Consider the following 14851-nt stretch of genomic DNA (forward strand, 5'->3'; position numbering starts at 1 on the left):
TGACCCTGGTGTTTTTGTTATGCAATCTTTTGACTTAATTTAACAAAATGGCTATCTCAAAAATTCAACCGGATGCATTTGGGATAAAAAGGAGGGCTAGCAGCCCTCCGATCCCTTTTGAGTCTTATAAAGAAAACTAGAACTTTCCGTTTCCAATCGAATGAGCCCCCGAAGAAGTTTTACAATCATTCCTTCCAAAAGAAACTCATATGCCCCCGATGCATAACTTACAACAATTGCCTACTTGCTCTGGAGGTTGTTGCTAACCCGGAGTTTTTCTGCTTTATCTTTAAACTATGGCGAAAAAATGGCTATTCCAATATTTTGATTTGATGTGTTTGGGGAAAAGGGGCCTTGGGGAGACTAGTTATCCTCTGATCACTTTTGACTCTTAAAAATGGCACTAGAAATTCCAATTTGCAATCGAATGGGCTAACTCTGGAGTTTATGCTACCATCCCTTCCATAATAACTTATATGCCCTGGAGGCACAGATTACTACACTTGCCCCTGGGCTCTGGGGTGGACTTTGTTATCCCTGGATTGTGAGATTATATGATTTCTGGTCAATTTCGAACAAAATGGCCGTATAAGAAATTCGATTGGACGCATTGGGGGAAAATAAGGTTGGAATTGGTCAGTAGCACGAATTCATTGCCCTTAGTTAAGTGCTATGGTTTGAAGGGAAATAAACCATCAGGCTCTAATACTAAGGTGACGTCTGGGACTACATCAAAACCGGCCAGTTTTTGTGGCTTTGGCTAATTTAACAGATAAAGACGCTATTATGAAAAATTACTAAGATCTGGAAAAATTATTACTTCTTACCTCCTGCGTGAATTGTCACGCCGTAGAAAAGAACTGCTATTTTTCGGCCACAGTCTGCGTACGTCATCTAACACTTCAATAAAAGTTGCTGAAACCCAAGTGATAATAAATGGGATTAGTGTATGGATAGAAGCGAAAAAGCCCTTTAAGTAAGACTTGACAACCAAGTAAGGCTTGGTTGCGTATTGGGGACATGTTTCGATCCCTTTAAACAATCTAGATATATAGCCTCTGTGGTTGCCCAGCCTAATGTATCAGTCGAAGGTGATGAGTAATTGGTGTGATTCGTTCAGTTTTTAGTTATTCGTTTGATGTTTGTTAGTTTTTCTTTTCGTAAGATATGATATATAAATATTTCTCCTGGATTTTGATATTTAGATATGTTTTGTGTTTATTCATTTTGTATACAAATTTTTCTCTTATCCTATTTTTCTTTGAAATATCCTCCGTATTCTGTTAGACGTGACCTGTCAAGAAATGAAGAAGGAATTTTTAAATCCATGTTTATTGAGATTAAAATCCAAGCTAAAACTTTGATTGTTGGTAATACATATATGTGTCCTAGTAGGTCTGTTCCTTTTTTCCTTCAGATTCCTGATGAGGTTTGGAAATAATCCAGCTTCATTCATGTAAACTTGTCAATATGGGTGACTTCAACCTTAATTTATGTGACCGAAGGTCATTCTCGTCCTTGCATTTTCTTTCAACAATGCTCGCTTGAGGAACATTACCTTCTGCATGCATTCCAACTTGCATAACTAACACTACCACTTCTTTGCTTGATAAAAATTTTTCATCGTTGACCTTGGTGGAAAATTTTCTATTGAAGAGGGATATCTCAGACCATTTTCCTTTTTTTCCATGCCTAATTTTTCCGATTGCTTGCCTGGAAGGAGTTTAGGAGCTGGTTTTTTCTCTTTAAAACCAAATGATCAGGGTTTGCATATTCTTAGGTCATGGTTGGCCAAAGAATATAGGCCAACCTATATTCTTACTAATAGTCTCCAACTTAGTCTGATATAGACTCTTTGTTTACTTTGTTTCATGATTCTTCGAAAGAAGTTACCTTGGATAAATGTGATGCACCCCAGTCAAATCTCATATCGAAGAGAATAGCCCCTATGAATCCTTGGATAACTTCTGGACTCCTTAAAAGTTGGAGGAAGAAAAATAATCTTTTGAAGGCTAACAAGTCCTCTAGGCCATTTTCGCGTGATTCTCGGCTTCAACTTTTCAAAACTTATAGAAGAATTATAATTTGCTTTCCCGAAAGCCTAACTCGTTATTTTATTATAGAGAATTCTTTGCGTGTGGTATAGGCATTAGGGAGACATGGAAAGTAATCAATTTTGTTATCAGGCTATCTTGACTGCTTCCTTCTGTCCCTTCAAGTGATGTGATTGGCGGCAAAAATGTAGAGGATGAGCTAAAAGTTCAAGTTCAACTTCGTATTTTGCTAAATTTAGCAAAGCTACAGCCTCTTCGGTAAGTCGTTCTTCTTCTCTACTTGATTTTAGGTCTTACCTTGGATCTCCTTGTCCTTAATCAATGGAATTTTAATCTGTCTCTGCAGCTGAAATAGTCAGAATTGTCAATGGTTTGAGGAGTTCTTCAGCTTCTGACTAAGACCGTATTCAGACTAAGGTTGTCAAATTTATTTTTCCTGTCATCGTGTCTGCCCTCACGAGACTTGTAAATCTTCCTTTTGAAATGGTGTCTTCCCAACTGCTTTAAAGCGTACTCGTGTTATTATTCTTTTTACAGGTGGATCAGGGAATGATCTTGCAAATTTTCTTCCCATATCTCTTTTATCAGTGTTTAGTAGAATTTTTGAAAAGCTATGCTTTCTCGACTTCTCGATTTTTTTAATTTTAAACACTTTTTTCGTGATTTTCAGTTTATTTTTAGGGCGAAGCACTCAACTGAGCATGCACGTGCAACTTTCTTAAATTATTTACATTCATCTCTTGAATCTCGTCTGATACCTGCTGCTCTTTTTCTTGATGTTCGAAAAGCATTTTAGTCACTAACACACAAGATTCTTCTTTTGAAACTGTCCCATATTGGTATAAGATGGAATGGTTATTCTTGATTTCTATTATATTTATCTGGTCAAGACACCTGGGTTGATTCACATTTTTCTAACCCTTCTAGAATAGAGTTTGGCGTTCCACAAGGATCTGTCATTGGGTTAATACTCTTTTTAATCTATATCAGTGACCTTGTTAATGCGGTTAAAAATTTAAAACCTAACATTTGCTGTCGTATTTTATCAACCAGTATCCATTACTAATTGTGACAGGAGTTTGTCCCTACCAGATGCACTTATTATTATTATTATCATTATTATTATTACGAATAACGGTAAGCATCAATGCTTGTCGGAAAAACACAAAATCATAATACTAATCTAAAGTCAATTGGCAACGACAAACTAAACAACAAATACTTCTAAATAACACGAAACTACACAACAAAAGCGTCTGAATAAAAAGGGGTATTTACTAATGCACTCTTAAAAATTCGAACACTATCTGCCTCGACAACCTCCAAAGGCAAACCCTGGTCCGGTAATTCTACTGGCGAAAGATAGTTGAACATTTTTTTTCAGTGGTTTTTGGAGCTATAATTTGTAATCATGCTGAAGAGTAGAGTGATAATGGTTAAATTTGAAAAATAAATTTGGATCAATATCATCCAATCCTTTAAGTATACGAAACACATTTATAAAGTCACTACGGCGTCTGTGATATATCCACAGTGGGAGTTGAAGCATGGAAAGTCTCTGTGGATAGGAAACGCACTGAAGGTATGGGACCAACCTAGTGGCCCTTTTTTGAACCTTTTCTACCCTGTGATCATCCGTTAGATTTAATGGAGACTAATCCGAAGTATTATGCTCAAGAAGAGGGCAGACCATTGATTTATATAGTAATAAGAAATTACGAAGGTTAAACTTACTAAAGTTTTTCTTTATAGACAACAAACGATAATTTGCATTCTTAACAATTTCCGAAACATGCTTGTCAAATTTAAATTAGGTATCAAAGTAAACGCTAAGGTCACGCAATATTTCGTTAGAAGGGACTCGTATGCCTGAGAGCTGGTAAGTATGCACAGGCTGAAATTTACAAGCATAGTGTAGAACAGCACGCTTAGAAAGGCTTATGAACATAGAATTAGATTCGCACCAATAAGTGACAGAGTCAAGATCCTCCTGTAAAAGCTGCACATTGTTTTTGTCACGTACTGGTAGATGAAGTTTTACATCATCCGTGAACATCTTGACAGTAGAATGCTGAACAGAGGAAGGCAGATCTTTGATAAATAAACAAAATAAAATTAGACCGAGGAAGCTACCCTAAGAGACTTTGCTTAACACATCAATTGAAGATTACATAGCTTCACCAACGACAATCTACTGAGTTCTTCCATTTAGATAATCAGCAATTAATGGAATTATTTTTTTTTTTACTAAATTTATAAGCTGCATAATTTTGAAGAAGGATGGGCATTGAAAATTTGTCAAATGCCTTCGAGAAGTCGATATAAATGCAATCAAATGGTATAGCTAAATCGGCAAAACGTTGAAAATCCAAAATAACCTAAAGAAGCTGAGTATTACAAGATATACTTTTTCAAAAACCATGCTGAGTAGGATTCTAAAGATGATTCATCAAAATACTTTTGAACGTGTGAAACAATCAACTTTTCCATCATTCGGCAAGAAATGGACGTAATTGAAATCAGCCGATAGTTTTTAAAGTCCGACTTGGAGCCACTTTTGTGAAGTGGCTTTACCAAGGCCTTCTCCAAACCTGAAGGACACAGTCCATGCGCCAACGTTAAGTTAAATATATAAGTAAGTGGTTCTGTAATTTCATGACCAATTTGTCTTATCATTATAATCGAGAAACCGTCTATATCTGGTGCTTTAGATGAATCCAATTCTGTAAGAATAGCATAAGCTTCAGTCAATGAAAAATCCGAATCATCAAATGGGGCAAGAATGTCCGATGACCCAATAGACTCTACTTGAGATTCAAAATTAGCTTCATTTGAATGAATTGGCTGTGTTTTGGCAAAAACTGTAAAAACAATTGCCTGAAAATAAAAGCATTCTCAGAATCGCTATCAATCTTTTGGTATGTATCCTGATTTGTGAACGAAGATGTGGATGGAGCAAGGTTAGGCTTACTCCTATTTACATGTTTCTAAAATATTTTAGGTGATACGGTGCTTGAGTGAATAATACGTGACTGAAGCTCTTCACGATTAGTCCTAAGAAGCCAAGTAACCTTGTTTCTCGCTAGTGTATACGCATGCCATTCACCTGGATCCTCTTGCAACTGAGTATCCGAATGTCCTTGCCTGACTACTATACTATGTTGTGACTCAATATACGACCACCAAAGACTTTTTTTTCACGTATTGCTTGGAGTATGAGTCTTGGAAGTTTAGGTTTATTTCTACGATTATTACTTTTGCTGATTTTATGATTTTTTGCTTTTGCTGATGACAGTACTCTTGGCACAACTGATAGAACTGAGTCTAATTTTCGTTCAAAGTTGATATCACTTTTTGAAAGAGTTATCCAGTGGTTTGATGTAAATTATCTTGCCTTAAATGTCGGAAAGTCGTGTTTTCTCATTTTTCTCCAGAGTCTCAAAGACTTGCCCTGACTTAAATAAAATACAAGTATCAAGAGGTGCTCTAAGTAGACCTAAGAATCGTGACATTCAATTCCTTGCCATCTTGCTCGACAAAAATCTTTCCTTCAAGCATCATATTGACCTCTTTAAAATAAAAGTTTCCATGAGTCTTGGAATCCTTAGAAAGCTCAAACACATATTTCTAAGGTTGATTCTAAGAATCTTGTTCTGCAGCATAGTTCAGTCTAATGTTTCATATTGTTGTGTTGTTTGGATGTCAACATTTCCTTCGTCTCTGAAGCCACTTTCAAAACTTTATGATAAATCGATGACTCTTATTCAGGAAACTAACCAATCTTAACTTAAACTCTTACTTGATTTAATATCTCTCTATTTTCTTTTTGGAGTTTTTTGGAGTTTTTTTTTTGCCAGAAGACAGATCACGGATGCGTGTTTATTTGTTTTTTTTTCCATGGTGACCGTATCAACCTAGTAGTCATAGAATGTTGCAAGAGGGCTTATTTTAACGGAAATTAAAATGTTCTAGTGCCCTTTTTAAGTGACGAAAAAATTGTAGGGCAACTAAGCGCTCTCCCACGCTTATTTTCCCAAAGTCACTAGAACAAAATTTTTAAATTGCCATTTTGATCGGACGACTTATTCTCCCAAATTCCCCAGGGAAAGGGCTGCAATTTATGAACTTTGCCCATAGTCTTCGATGGGGAAGTATACAGACGTTTTCATCGAACTTTTTTCTGGTGGGGGGTCGAGGGAGAGGGTTACGTGGGAGGATCTTTACACGGAAGAATTTATCATAGGGGAAAAAAATTCTACAAAGGGGGCGCTAGATTTTCCAGCATTACTTAAAAAATAATGAGAAAATAAATAAATACAGTTTTTTCAGCTGAAAGTAAGAAGCAGCATTAAAACTTAAAGGAAACAGAAATTACTACATATATAAGAGGGTTCGTCTCCTCTTCACTGCCTCGCTGTTTGCGCTAAAGTATTTTTAGTATTTTCAAAAGAGCTATTTATCATAATTATACGGCCTTTGTGATTCTGAAGTCATTTCTAAACAATTGAACCAAAATTTAAACTTTAGTGGAAAAAGAAAAATATTGACGAGGGGTAAACCCCTCATATACATAATAAAAATACACGGATATAGATGTACGTTACCTAAGTTAATTCGGTGTTTCCCGTTGTTTTCGAAAATAAGGTAAGCTTTCTAAGGCTAATATCTTTTTATGGTGAAAACTAAACTTAATGAAACTTATATATCTAAATCAGTATAAAAATATGATTCTTTTTATGCATCTATTGATATCAAAATTCCATTTTTTAGATTTTCACTTACTATTGAGCCGGCTCGCTCCTTTTTACAACTCGTTACCACAAACTTTTTATAAAACATTATAATTAATGAACTATTTTTAAGGCCCTTGCATTCGTCAAAGAAACCTGTGTCACATTAGGATTCATTTGAAACTTACAAAGGTTTATAGATTAAAATCATCCTATGTCCCCTATGCTATTTTGTAATAATGCAGACAAAGAAAAATATTAACGAGGGGTAAACCCCTCTTATCTATATATATAAAAATAAGTTGTCTGTGGATCTGTGGATCTGTGGATCAGGTGACGATCCACAAAAAAGGTAAAAAACTAAAAAAAAAAACTGAAAAAAACTAAAAAAAGGCAAAAACTACAAAAAAACTAAAAACTAATAAAAAAGCTAAAAAACTAAAAAAACTAAAAAAACTAAAAAACTAAAAAAACTAAAAACTAAAAAAAAAAACTTAAAAAAAGGAAAAAACTGAAAAATAGAAGAGAAAAAGAAAACTAATAAAATTAAGAATAAAATAAAAAAAAATAAAAAAGATAAAAACTAAAAAAAAGTAAAAAGAAAAAACGAAAAAAACTAAAAAAGCTAAAAAAAAGGTAAAAACCAATAAAAAACTAAAAAGAAAAAAAGGAAAAAAAAACTAAAAAGAAAAAAAGGAAAAAAAAAACTAAAAAAACTAAAAACTAAAAAAAAAACTTAAAATGGATCTGTGGATCTGTGGATCTGTGGATCAGGTGACGATCCACAAAAAAGGTAAAAAACTAAAAACTAAAAAAAACTGAAAAAACTAAAAAAAAGGCAAAAACTACAAAAAAACTAAAAACTAATAAAAAAAATAAAAAAACTAAAAAAACTAAAAAGCTAAAAAAACTAAAAACTAAAAAAAAACTTAAAAAAAGGAAAAAACTGAAAAATAGAAGAGAAAAAGAAAACTAATAAAATTAAGAATAAAATAAAAAAAAATAAAAAAGATAAAAACAAAAAAAAAGTAAAAAGAAAAAACGAAAAAAACTAAAAAAGCTAAAAAAAAAGGTAAAAACCAATAAAAAACTAAAAAGAAAAAAAGGAAAAAAAACTAAAAACACTAAAAACTAAAAAAAAAACTTAAAAAAAAGGAAAAAACTGAAAAATAGAAGAGAAAAAGAAAACTAATAAAATTAAGAATAAAAATAAAAAAAAATAAAAAAGATAAAAACTAAAAAAAAAAGTAAAAAGAAAAAACGAAAAAAACTAAAAAAGCTAAAAAAAAGGTAGAAACCAATAAAAAACTAAAAAGAAAAAAAGGAAAAAAACTAAAAAAAATTTTCATCTAAAAAACTAAAAAAAACTAAAAAAGGTAAAAACTAAAAGAACTAAAAAAGAAAAAAAACTAAAAAAAGGAAAAAAACTGAAAAATAAAGGAGAAAAAGAAAACTAAAAAGATAAAAACTTCAAAAAAAACTAAAAAGAAAAAAACTAAAAAACCTAAAAAAAGGTCAAAACCAATAAAAAAAAAACTAAAAGGGGAACACTGGGACACAAATGAATACCGGAATACTGGGAATATAAATGACGACCGGGACACAGGGAATGTTCAATTAGCAATCACCATCAACAAATCTCAAGGGCAATCATTAGAATCATGAGGTATAGATCTGAATATGGATTGTTTTTCCCATGGACAATTATATGTTGCATGTTCAAGAGTCGGTAAACCTGACAATCTAAATAAATGACGACACTCAAAGAGAAAGCGACCGGGACAAAAGGAATGTTCGATTAGCAATCAACAAAGCACCGGGACACAGGGAGTATAAATGACGACGACCGGGACACAGGGACATAACTACAAAGGGGACGCCGGGGTGCACAGGGGGATATATAAATGACGATGGCGACTCAGGGAATGGTCGATTAGCAATCACCATCAACAAAGCTCAAGGGCAATCGTTAGAATCATGAGGTATAGATCTGAATACGGATTGTTTTCCCATGGACCATTATATGTTGCATGTTCAAGAGTCGGTAAACCTGACAATCTATTTATATGCACAGACAATGGGACAGCAAAGAATGTTGTATATTCGCAAGTTTTACGTAGTTAAAAACATATATATATATATATATATATATATATATATATATATATATATATATATATATATATATCTATATTCACAGGTGGGACATAGGGACACAACTACAATGGCGCGTAACTAATATGGCGCGTAACGACTTACGCGCGCGGGGGGCTTGGGGGTGGCGCGAAGCGCCCCCACCAACTAGGTGTTGGGGTGGCGCGAAGCCCCACCCCAACAGCTAGTACATAATAAAATACACGGATATAGATGTACGTTACCTAAGTTAATTCGTAGTTAATTCGTTGTTTCCCGTTATTTTCGAAAATAAGGCAAGCTTTCTCAGGCTAATATCTTTTTATGGTGAAAACTAAACTTAATGAAACTTATATATCTAAATCAGTATAAAAATATGATTCTTTTTATGCATCTATTGATATCAAAATTCCATTTTTTAGAGTTTCACTTACTATTGAGCCGGCTCACTCCTTTTTACAACTCGTTACCACAAACTTTTTATAAAACTTTATAATTAATGAACTATTTTAAGCCCCTTGCATTCGTCAAAGAAACCTGTGTCACATTAGGATTCATTTGAAACTTACTAAGGTTCATAGATTAAAATCATCCTATGTCCCCTATGCAATTTTGTAATAATGCAGACTAATGTCCAGAATCAGGCTAGAACGATTCATGGGGAACCGAATAATCATATTTATATATTTATATATATATATATATATATATATATATATATATATATATATATATATATATATATATATATATATATATACATATATATATATATATATATATATATATATATATATATATATATATATATATATATATATACTAGCTGTTGGGGTGCCATATTAGTTACGCGCCATTGTAGTTGTGTCCCTGTGTACCACCTGTGATATATATATATATATATATATATATATATATATATATATATATATATATATATATATATATATATATATATATATATATATATATATATATATATATATATATATACATTTAGCTATACCATTTGATTGCATTTATATCGACTTCTCGAAGGCATTCGACAAATTTTCAATGGTCATCCTTCTTCAAAATTATGCAGCTTATAAATTTAGTAAAAAAAAAAATAATTCCATTAATTGCTGATTATCTAAATGGAAGAACTCAGTAGATTGTCGTTGGTGAAGCTATGTCATCCTCAATTGATGTGTTAAGCAAAGTCTCTTAGGGTAGCTTCCTTGGTCTAATTTTATTCTGTTTATTTATCAATGATCTGCCTTCCTCTGTTCAGCATTCTACTGTCAAGATGTTCACGGATGATGTAAAACTTCATCTACCAGTACGTGACAAAAACAATGTGCAGCTTTTACAGGAGGATCTTGACTCTCGCACTTATTGGTGCGAATCTAATTCTCTGTTCATAAGCCTTTCTAAGTGTGCTGTTCTACACTATGCTTGTAAATTCCAGCCTGTGTATACTTACCAGCTCTCAGGCATACGAGTCCCTTCTAACGAAATAGTGCGTAACCTTAGCGTTTACTTTGATACCTAATTTAAATTTGATAAGCATGTTTTGGAAATTGTTAAGAATGCAAGTTATCGTTTGTTGTCTATAAAGAGAAGCTTTAGTAAGTTTAACCTTCGTAATTTCTTGTTACTATATAAATCAATGGTCCGCCTTCTTCTTGAGCATAATACTTTGGATTGGTCTCCATTAAATCTAACGGATGAGCACAGGGTAGAAAAGGTTCAGAAAAGGGCCACTAGGTTGGTCCCATACCTTCAGTGCCTTTCCTATCCGCAGAGACTTTCCATGCTTCAACTCCCGTTGTTGATATATCGTAGACGCCGTAGTGACTTTATAAATGTGTTTCGTATACTTAAAGGATTGGATGATATTGATCCAAATTTATTTATTCAAATTTAACCATTATCACTCTACTCTTCAGCATGATTATAAATTATAGCTCCAAAAACCACTGAAAAAAAATGGTCAACTATGTTTCGCCAGTAGAAATGCCGGACCAGGGTTTGCCTTTGAAGGTTGTCGAGGCAGAGAGGGTTTCTGAATACGGTCTTAGTCAGAAGCTAAAAAACTCAAACCATTGACAATTCTGACTATTTCAGCTGCAGAGACAGGTTAAAATTCCATTGATTAAGGACAAGGAGATCCAAGGTATGACCTAACATCAAGTAGATAAGAAGAACGACTTACCGAAGTGGCTGTAGCTTTGCCAATATTAGCAAAATACGAAGTTGAACTTGAACTTTTAGCTCATCTTCTTCATTTTTTGCCGCCAATCACATCACTTGAAGGGACAGAAGGAAGCAGTCAAGATAGCCTGATAACAGAATTGATCACTTTCCATGTCTCCCTAATGCCTTTACCACACGCAAAGAATTCTCTATAATAAAATAGCGATTTAGGCTTTCGGGGAAAGCAAATTGTAAATTCTTCTATAAGCTTTGAAAAGTTGAAGCCGAGGAATCACACGAAAATGCCTAGAGGACTTGTTAGCCTTCCAAAGATTATTTTTCTTCCTCCAACTTTTAAGGAGTCTAGAAGTTATCCAAGGATTCAAAGGGGCTATTTTCTTCGATACGAGATTTGACTGGGGTGCATCACATTTATCCAAGGTAACTTCTTTCGAAGAGTCATGAAACAAAGTAAACAAAGAGTCTATATCAGACTAGGTTGGAGACTATTAGTAAGAATATAGGTTGGCCTATATTCTTAGGCCAACCATGACCTAAGAATATGCAACCCTGATCATTTGGTTATAAAGAGGAAAAACCAGCTCCTAGACTTCTTCCAGGCGAGCAATCGGAAAAATTAGGCATGGAAAAAAAAGGAAAATGGTCTGAGATGTCACTCTTCAATAGAAAATTTTCCACCAAGGTCAACGATGAAAAATTTTATCAAGCAAAGAAGTGGTAGTTTTAGTTATGCAAGTTGGAATGCATGCAGAAGGTAATGTTCCTCAAGCGAGCATTGTTGAAAGAAAATGCAAGGACGAGAATGACCTTCGGTCACATAAATTAAGGTTGAAGTCACCCATAATGACAAGTTTACATGAATGAAGCTGGATTATTTCCAAAACCTCATCAGGAATCTGAAGAAAAAAAGGAACAGACCTACTAGGACACATATATGTATTACCAACAATCAAAGTTTTAGCTTGTATTTTAATCTCAATAAACATGGATTTAAAAATTCCTTCTTCATTTCTTGACAGGTCACGTCTAACAGAATACGGAGGATATTTCAAAACATGAACAGCAAGGCCACCTTTAATCATCCTACTTCGATTCAAATATTCCATCTTATACCCAAGGTGATGCAATTGAGACTCGTTTTTCGAATCAAGAGAAGTCTCTCAAAGACCAGTAAATTCAGGGTGTCCACTACACACAATTTTTTTCAACTAATCAAATGAAGAACAAAGACCACGAACATTAAGCTGAAGTACAGAGAAACTACCATCTCGTTTGGATACTCGATCTAAATCCGATACATACTTACTATTAACAAAAAATACGGATTTGATGGTGATTTATTAGACTGACCTACTGAATTATTTATCAAACTAAGAACATCAATTGGGTTATTTTGACGATGAAATAGTCGCTCACCTAAGGAGCAGATTTCACCAAAACTAAGAGTCAAACAAATTCAAAAATAATTACAAACTATGATTTGTCACATGCCACTCACCACCCAGCTTGGTAAATTCATGTCAATGACATACGGAAAGCAACTAGACAAACAGAACGATGAATTCACTTTTTGAGACAAATGAAACTAAAACAGAAGAAATAAAGCCCAAAAAACAGAAAAATAGGATAAGAGAAAAATTTGTATACAAAATGATTAAACACAAAACATATCTAAATATCAAAATCCAGGAGAAATATTTATATATCGTATCTTACGAAAAGAAAAACTAACAAACATCAAACGAATAACTAAAAACTGAACGAATCACACCAATTACTCATCACCTCCGACTGATACATTAGGCTGGGCAACCACAGAGGCTATATATCTAGATTGTTTAAAGGGATCGAAACATGTCCCCAATAGGCAACCAAGCCTTACTTGGTTGTCAAGTCTTACTTAAAGGGCTTTTTCGCTTCTATCCATACACTAATCCCATTTATTATCACTCGGGTTTCAGCAACTTTTATTGAAGTGTTAGATGACGTACGCAGACTGTGGCCGAAAAATAGCAGTTCTTTTCTACGGCGTGACAATTCACGCAGGAGGTAAGAAGTAATACTTTTTCCAGATCTTAGTAATTTTTCATAATAGCGTCTTTATCTGTTAAATTAGCCAAAGCCACGAAAACTGGCCGGTTTTGATGTAGTCCTAGACGTCACCTTAGTATTAGAGCCTGATGGTTTATTTCCCTTCAAACCATAGCACTTAACTAAGGGCAATGAATTCGTGCTACTGACCAATTCCAACCTTATTTTCCCCAAATGCGTCCAATCGAATTTCTTATACGGCCATTTTGTTCGAAATTGACCAGAAATCATATAATCTCACAATCCAGGGATAACAAAGTCCACCCCAGAGCCCAGGGGCAAGTGCAGTAATCTATGCCTCCAGGGCATATAAGTTATTATGGAAGGGATGGTAGCATAAACTCCAGAGTTAGCCCATTCGATTGCAAATTGGAATTTCTAGTGCCATTTTTAAGAGTCAAAGTGATCAGAGGATAACTAGTCTCCCCAAGGCCCCTTTTCCCCAAACACATCAAATCAAAATATTGGAATAGCCATTTTTCGCAATAGTTTAAAGATAAAGCAGAAAAACTCTGGGTTAGCAACAACCTCCAGAGCAAGTAGGCAATTGTTGTAAGTTATGCATCGGGGGCATATGAGTTTCTTTTGGAAGGAATGATTGTAAAACTTCTTCGGGGGCTCATTCGATTGGAAATGGAAAGTTCTAGTTTTCTTTATAAGAGTCAAAAGGGATCGGAGGGCTGCTAGCCCTCCTTTTTATCCCAAATGCATCCGGTTGAATTTTTGAGATGGCCATTTTGTTAAATTAAGTCAAAAGATTGCATAACAAAAACACCAGGGTCAACACACACCCCAGAGCCCTAGAGTAAGTGTTGTATGCTATGTCCGGTTAGCATATAAGGTTCTTCTTTGATGGTTTTAATGATAGCACATAGTTCAAATAGACCAAACCACCCACCCTAATCAAAAAACTTGTGAACGATGTTTTATTCCAAAACTAAAGCGAGCTGAGCCCTGGCCTTCTCTGTATGGCACAAACCCCCTCCAAAAAAAACAACTTACAAGCAATAATCATGGTCCTCCATGGCCCAATAACCCTCCCTACCACAAAAAATATCGATGGCATATCATGAAAACTAGCCCCTAACCCTCCCCACAATGGTCAGATCCCCCTGCCCCAAATGAAACACTTATTAACGTAATTTCAGTCCAAAAATCATAACAGCTAACCCCTGGCTTTCACTCCTGGCCCCTCCCATAATCAAAAAAACTTATCAACGATTTTCTATTCCAAAATCATAGGTATTCAGTTTAATTTTATTAGATCTTTCCAAAACTGCTCAGACACACCTCTATTCTTCACTACAAACAAGATTAGCGCTACTGCCCATTTCCCTAAGGGTAAAAGCACAAGGCCTACTGCGTATTTGGCTCTTCACTAAAACAACTTTTCTTACAGATATTTACTTTTTTACTAAGTAAAATACAGAAAATAAAAGAACATTTCAGTGAAACCAGACCATTATTCGCCAATAGGCCCACTAGGCCCTGTAGCTTTCACTATTCTCGAAATTTTTAGGATTCCCCAAAATCTTGCAAAATGGAGTTGTAAAAAAGCTTGGGCCTAGAAGCTACAAAGCTTTAAATCCGGACCTTAGTGAAGCAAAATCTTGAACTGATGAGCTTCTGACAACTAATATCATT

This window comes from Artemia franciscana, chromosome 1, assembly GCF_032884065.1.
Source record: "Artemia franciscana chromosome 1, ASM3288406v1, whole genome shotgun sequence".
NCBI classification, from domain to species: domain Eukaryota; kingdom Metazoa; phylum Arthropoda; class Branchiopoda; order Anostraca; family Artemiidae; genus Artemia; species Artemia franciscana.